Raw genomic sequence first — 7,224 nt, 5'->3', positions numbered from 1 at the left:
CCCATATTCATAACTTTACACGTGCAGATTGTACATGTACATAAATAGGCTAGACAGAACCAGCATAGCATAATCTTTTGCTTAACACCTCATATGGCCCACTTTGCACCAAATTGGGAGCAAACACACACTAGTGGATACAACAATGATCTACCTGCTCACATTAAATCCCAATAATGTGACATTCCTTTGCTTGGGGGCGGGGATGGTGCAGTGGTTGGAAACATGAAGCAGGAGAGCAGTGGTTTCCTTGTGAAATTGGAAGGAGCCACACCAAGGCTTGCTTGTCTCAACAAACAGCACAGGATCTTAATCCATCTAGCAACTGATAATAGAAACACCTGAAAAAGAGGCGAATAGGGAAAAAAGGAAAAATATGCTCCCTATATGGAATGTATGGGAACCCCAAATAAACCACTGATAGAAAGTACAGAGAAATACATTCTGAAATAGTCAACCTGGATTCACCAAGAGCAAGTTATGCCTTACCAACCTGATTGCCTTCTATGACAAGGTAACTGTCTCTGTGGATATAGGGAAGATGGTGGACCTGATATATCTGGACTTTAGCAAAGCTTTTGATATGCTCTCCCACAGTATTCTTGCCAGCAAGTTAAATACGTATGGATTGGGTAAATAGAAAGGAGACAGAGAGCTGGCTAGATCATTGGGCTCAAAGGGTGGTGATCAATGGCTTGATGTCTGGTTGGTGGTCAGTATCAAGCAGAGTGCCCCAAGGATTGGTTCTGGGACCAGTTTTGTTTGGTGTCTTTATTATTGACCTGGATGAGGGGATGGATTGCACCCTCAGCAAGTTCACAAATGACACTAAGGTAGGGGAAAGGTAGATGAGCTGGAAGGTAGGGATAGGGTCCAAAGTGACCAATAGGGTTACCATATGTGAACTTTCAAAAAAGAGAACACCCCTGAGAGGGAATGTATCTGTATCAGTATCTACCAACTCACGTGTTAATGCTATATAACATGTTAACACAACGTGAGTTGGTAGATACTGATACAGATACATTCCCTCTCAGGGGTGTTCTCTTTTTTGAAAGTTCAAATATGGTGACCCTAAATTGGAGGATTGGGCCAAAAATAATCTGATGAGGTTCAGCAAGGACAAGTGCAGAGTCCTGCATTTGGGATGGAGGAATCCCAAGCATTGTTACAGGCTGGACGCCAAGTGGTTAAGCAGCTGTTCTGCAGAAAAGGACCTGGGGATTATAGTGGATGAGAAGCTGGATATGAGTTGTCGGTGTGCCCTTGTAGTCAAGAAAGTTAATGGCATATTGGGTGAGCATTAGGAGGAGCATTGCCAGCAGATCCAGAGAAGTGATTATTCCCCTTTATTTGGCTCTGGTGAGACCACATCTGGAGTATTGCATCCAGTTCTGGGCCCCCACTACAGAAAGGATGTGGACACATTGCAGAGAGTCTAACAAAAATGAATAGGGGGCTGGAGTATGTGAGTTATGAGGTGAGGCTGAGGGATTTGGGGTTATTTAGTCTACAGAAGAGAAGAACTAAGGGGAATGTAATAGCAGACTTCAATTTCCTGAAAGGGAGGGGGGGAAGGGAGATTCCAAAGAGGATGGAGAGTGGTGACAGGTGACAGATGACAGAATGATGACAGAACAGGTCTCAAGTTGCAGGGAGAGAGGTCTATGTTGGATATTAGGAAAAACTATTTCCCTCGGAGGGTGGTGAAGCACTGGGATGGGTTACCTAGGGAGGTGGTGGAATCTCCATACCTAGAGGTTTTTAAGTCCCAGCTTGACAAAGCCCTGGCTGGGATGATTTAGATGGGGTTGGTCCTGCATTGGGCAGAGAGTTGGATTCAATGACCTCCTAAGGTGTCTCCCAACCCTAGGATGCTATGATTCTATGAAATAAGAAAAGAAAAGACAAAAGGAACACAAGCATAGCTAATTCCAGAGAAGCCAGTAAGAGATCCCTGCTTACTTTGTTACAGACTTTCTGAGTATTTCAGAAACAGCTGTGTTTTAGTGGATGGCAAGCAACCCCAAACCCTAGCCTCCTCCACCCCCAAATGCAATGTGCCCTATTCTCAGGCCTAGGGAAAAAGTGTATATTTAAACTAATCTATCTTACAAGCCTCGTAAAGACAGGGTAGTTATATTTTTAACCCATATTAGCTGGTCAAGAAAAACTCAACAGAACAATCTAGCCTTTAACTGCCACAACATTGTCTTCAGCAGGACTGTAACATGGGCTGGTTAACAGATTAATACATAACTTGACATACTCTTCACTGTTGCTACAGGTGTGTTTTTACTAGGGATGTAAAATCCTGTTTAATAGCTTAACCAGTTAAATGTGAAGTTTAACCAGTTAACCAATTAAGGGGGAGGTGCTCCCACCTAGTCGGACTTGAGCAGCCCCCCACGGCAGGCAGGGCTGCTCTAATCGGTACAGGGCAACCTCTGCCCAGAGCAGCCCCTGCCTGCTTGCGATGCACCAGGGCCTACTTTGGACAGGGGCTGCTCTGTCCAAGAGGGTTGGAGCAGCCCCCTGCTTGTGGCTTAACTGAAATGATTAAAAATTAAGGGTTACGGGTGTTAAGGATGATGCTTATGGGTTAACTGGCTAACCTTGCAGATCCCTCATTTTTACAGTAAGATAACTAACACATATTAGCTACCTTTCTGTAAAATCATAGTGGACACAAGATACTGTCATTTGTGGAGGGGTGTGGAGTGGCCCAAGAGCCTTATATCTGAAGTGGTGCTGTCTTGATTGTGACCCAAGAACTTCTCAATGCCAACTGTCAAGGAAGTGCAGTAGGGTTACAGAAATCGAATAAGTCTGGTGTGTACATTTTAGTTCCTCAAAGAATGTCATGCAAGGTCTCACACAGCAGGGCTGACAGACACTGAAGACTCTGGGGCTAAGTGTGAGGGGTGGCTTTGCACCCTCAGAATGGGCGGGGCCACAGATAGAAGGGGTGGGGTCAGAGCCACCAGCCCTCAACGCCACCTAGACTGTACCACTGGCTCCTGCCAGCTCTGAATCAAAGAGGCCTGGGGTTGCTGCGGCAGCAGTGGTGGTTGGAGCCCCAATCCCTTAGAATCACTGGGCCCCAGGGCAACTGTCTCCTTTGTCCTCCCATTGGCAGGCCTAGTCTCACATAAAAGCTGGTGTCACACTGTCCATCAGGACCATTGCAAAATTCATGGACAGGAGTTGTGTAAGGAGCTGTGTGTACACATAACAAACATAGGTTCTTAAAGTCTGTGAAGTTGGTCTGTGAAGTTGGCCAACACTAAGCGTGAAAAACAGGTTTCTGTTTACTCTTCCATCTGTTTACCTGTAACTTGAGTATTGTCTCATTCACAATAGGTCTCCCATCACTAGTCTGAACCAAACACAAATGAAAGGTTGTGGGGACTTCAGGAAGAAAGTAACAGGAGGAGAAAAAGGGGAAAGAGAGAACCATCTGAGGTGGTGCCAATCAAAGGTTTATTTGAGTGTAATTGCAGGGAGAAAAGGGTGCCCAGGCATGCTTTACTGAAGATGTAAAAGGAGAGTGATTTGGCTTAATGAAAAAGAGGTCTCAACCAGGCTTGTTGAAAATGCTGAAGATAAATTTATCTCATCCTAAGTTCTTTAGACAGGAGGTTAACTTGTTAGTTTAGTCTCTAGAAAATGTTATGAATTTGATTTATCTATAACCATTTGTTTCCACTATTCTTACTCATTCTCATTTTAATTTGTTTTTATGATTTATATTTTGACAGTGAAAACAAGAATAAGTTTAAGTGTGGCCCCACCCCCGGGAGCAGCTGGAGCTGCATCTGTATGGCTCTGCTGAGGTGGTGGATAGGAATTAAATTCTTGGTGCGTGCCTGCGCAGGCATGCCCCTGACAGGGAACCCTGCAAGCGATGTGTTCCTGCTCCAAGTCCTCATGGGCTCATCTGTGGCAGCAGCTCCCATGGGGCTGGGAGCTGTCATGGGAGGTGTTGCAAGCACCTCTCTTGCAGCTGGTCCAGCTGTGAAGAACAGAGAGAAGGGCAGTCATCCCAGGAGACAGTGTGCCTGAAGCCAGCCCTCATCTCTGAGCCAACACTGAGAGGTCTCATGTCTGATGAAGGTAATGTGCTTCAAGCAAGACCATCTGTGGCCTGGACAGCGTGCCCCTTCCTGCAGGGGCACAGATGTCCCTGCGGGGAGCCTCACTACCCCCATGTTCAGGGGACAAGCAGGCATGGGAAGGTGCCGGCCAGGCTGAGAGCCTGTGGGTGAGAAGGAGGTGACAGAGCGGCTGGGCTTCCCTCTGTGCCACACACACGCTGGGTCTGGCAGTGGTGGTGGCCCGCAGGGAGAGGACTTCTATCTCTGCCCACTGGAGGAGGGGGGAAGCCTATCGGGGGAGGTGTGTGTAAGCAGCAGACATCACTTGCTGGGAAGAGTGCTGCTGAGGTCCCCTCCAGTTCATATCCCAGCAGACTCCCCTACCAGGGGCTCGGTGTCCTCCGCCTCGCCGTGCTTGTCTGGGTGTGGATACTGCCCCATGAGTGTGGGCCGGACCATGTGCTATGTGTGGCACTGCTATGTGTGTGTCCCTGACTTCATCCTCCTTAGTGGTGGCTTGTGGTGGGAGAGTGTCACTCCATGGAGTTGGGAGTAAGGCAGGCCTGTCCAGAAACCCTGTGAGCAGGAGCACAAGGGTCTTCTGAGACAGCCTCATTGGGGCTGTCTGCTCTGGACTGGTGCCTATGTGTACAGGCTGTTGTGCGATGCCCTGGCCAAGAAGGCATCTGCTCACCACCTCCCCCTGCATGTGTCTAGAGACAGTCATGGAGCTCACCTGATGGGACTTCTCCTGGGTCATCTGATCCCTGGGCAACATCCTGGGAGGGTGGTACCAGCTCCAAAGACAGGAGCTGGTGGGCATTGTGGAATCCAGGGCCTGTTCCTGCTCCTCTGCCTCCTCCTTCACTGCAGGCATCCCCTCTGTGAGGGTGACAAAGGGCATCTCCCACAAAGAGTCCACAACAAGGGGGAGAAGAGAATGACCCCCCCTTCCAGGATGCATTGAAGTTGGTAGTAGTACTAGCAGGTCTGCAGTGCTGCCCCTGAGTGGGAGCTGCACTCCCAGGCCTTGGTATAGGCCTGCCTGAGCTCCTACACCTTCATTCGCATCTACTCCTGGGTGCGGCTCTGTCCCCTCTGGTCCAGACATCTGGCAATAGACATTGTTTTTGTGCCTGGTGCAGAGATCCTGGAGGTTCACCTCACCTCCCCAGATAGCTATGGGAGACAGGCTCTCCACATCAGTCCAGGATGGAGCCCAGCCTCCTCCACCTCCAGGCAAGGGCTTAGGAGCTGCCTGCAGCTGTGCTTGCAGTTGTTGGGGGCTCAGAGTTGGTGCTGTGGTCTGCCATGACAGTGGGGAAGGCAGAGCTGGGTGCATGCTGTGTGGCACAGTGTGAGCTGGGCCTGCTCTGTGCCACACACTGTTTCCTGTGGCTGCAGTTTTAAAGGGGAAGGGGAACTATAGAGTCCTGATGAGTGTGGACAGAGTGGCCAGCATGGCACCTGTGGGAAGCCCTGGAGGCCCCTTATTCTGAAATAATCCCAACTGCCCCATCTATACATGCCCTATTTTGAAATAACTATTTTGAAATAGGCATTATTCTTCATAAAATGAGGGTTATAAAATCTAGAATAAGATATTCTTTATTTTGAAATTATTTCAGAATAATGGGTTTGTTGTGTAGATGCTCACCTAGTTATTTTGAAATAATGTGAGTTGTTTCAAAATAATGCTGCTAGGTAGATGTGCCCTGTATGACTGTGAGTCATCAGTTAATGGCAGATGGGACTTTGATCTTCTTTTCATGATGGGGCTTTTGTCTCTCTATTTCTTGGGTGGATTTTTTTGCAGAGTTCGCTCACATTGTTTGTCAGCCATCAAGGTGGTGTTGGCAGCTGGTATTCAGACAGGCTGCGTTTGTGCACACACACACACACATGGACACACACACGGACACCAACTTTAAACAGAGTTAAGGCAATACAAAATTGAAAATGGGGTTTCAGTTACAGTAAGTCTAAAATGGGGTTTCAATTACAACATATAAAACGGTAAAAAAAGTTACAATAAAGGATTTTGCAAAGGCAATTCTTAACAGGTTACTAACAATTAATCCAAATCATAGACATAAAAACTGGGCTGCAATTCATGAGTTACATACATAATGTTACACTGATAGATATAATTTGTTAGAAGCGTGATTTCTTGCTACAGCCCTACACCTTTTTATCCCAGAGTTGGTTCCTTCAGGTCCTGACAAAGGACCATCTGTGTAGGGAAAAGTTGCTGTGCCACTGCTCCTGCTCTACCCATCCTATGACTAAACAGAGAACTTCTCTCCTTGGGACCACCACCCTAGCAACTATTTAACAACAATTTGTTCACTTTTATACACATTTTAATTTATTTTCTTTTTAAATGTGAGATTCTTCTTAGGAAAATGGGCACAGAATAAAATAAATTCAACTCGGTTTTTAATCAATCAGCTTTCAAATGAACCCACTTCTCCCTGACCCCCATCTCCACTTATTGTACTTGCAATAGGATTGCCTATCTTTCCCCACTGTGGTACAGTGATCATGCTTGAAGAAGTCTGTGCACAGTACCTCACCCTCCACTCCGTTTCCCTCAGGGCAAGCATACTGTCTGTTCAAATTTTACAAAGGAGAGTGTACAGGGAGACCTCTGTGACAATGTGAGAGCGTCCTATAATCCCCCAGAACCCTCATTTATAATTAAGTATTATCTTGCTTATAAAGTATGCCATGTAAGGTAACAGGGAAAAGGTTATGATCTGGTGAAAGTAACTTGTTCTGTCTAAATCAGGCCTGGACAAAATCTGGCCCATGGATCAAAACCGGCCCACAGACACTGTGGAGCAGTGGTTCCCAACCTTTGGAGGTTGCTGGGTGCCAGGGGGCATGGCCGTTCACCCGCCGGGAGCCAGGGGGCGGGGCCCCCCATAGCCGCGCGCCCGGGGGCGGGGCCACCTCCAAGGGCCCCGCGCCCGGGGCCGGCGCCCCCCCTCCAAGCGCCACGCACCTGGGGCCGGCACCCCATCCTCCAAGCGCCACGCACCTGGGGCCGGCACCCCATCCTCCAAGCGCCGTGTGCCCGGGGCCGGCACCCCATCCTCCAAGCGCCGTGCGCCCGGGGCTGGCG

At 48.2% G+C, this 7,224-nt stretch overlaps 1 long non-coding RNA gene across 1 annotated transcript in view; it reads left to right on the top strand.

Annotated features, from left to right (window-relative positions):
• The window catches only part of LOC142829186 (uncharacterized), a 48,253-nt gene extending 41,258 nt beyond the window's left edge, over window positions 1-6,995 (top strand). The window contains exon 3 of the long non-coding RNA XR_012903589.2: window positions 3,762-6,995. This is a non-coding gene — a long non-coding RNA (uncharacterized LOC142829186). The remainder of the gene's footprint in view (window positions 1-3,761) is intronic.
• The last annotated feature ends 229 nt before the right edge of the window (window positions 6,996-7,224 follow it).

Source organism: Pelodiscus sinensis, chromosome 5 (assembly GCF_052426305.1).
Source record: "Pelodiscus sinensis isolate ZL-2025 chromosome 5, ASM5242630v1, whole genome shotgun sequence".
NCBI classification, from domain to species: domain Eukaryota; kingdom Metazoa; phylum Chordata; order Testudines; family Trionychidae; genus Pelodiscus; species Pelodiscus sinensis.
This window is presented reverse-complemented; position numbering and strand designations above follow the sequence as displayed.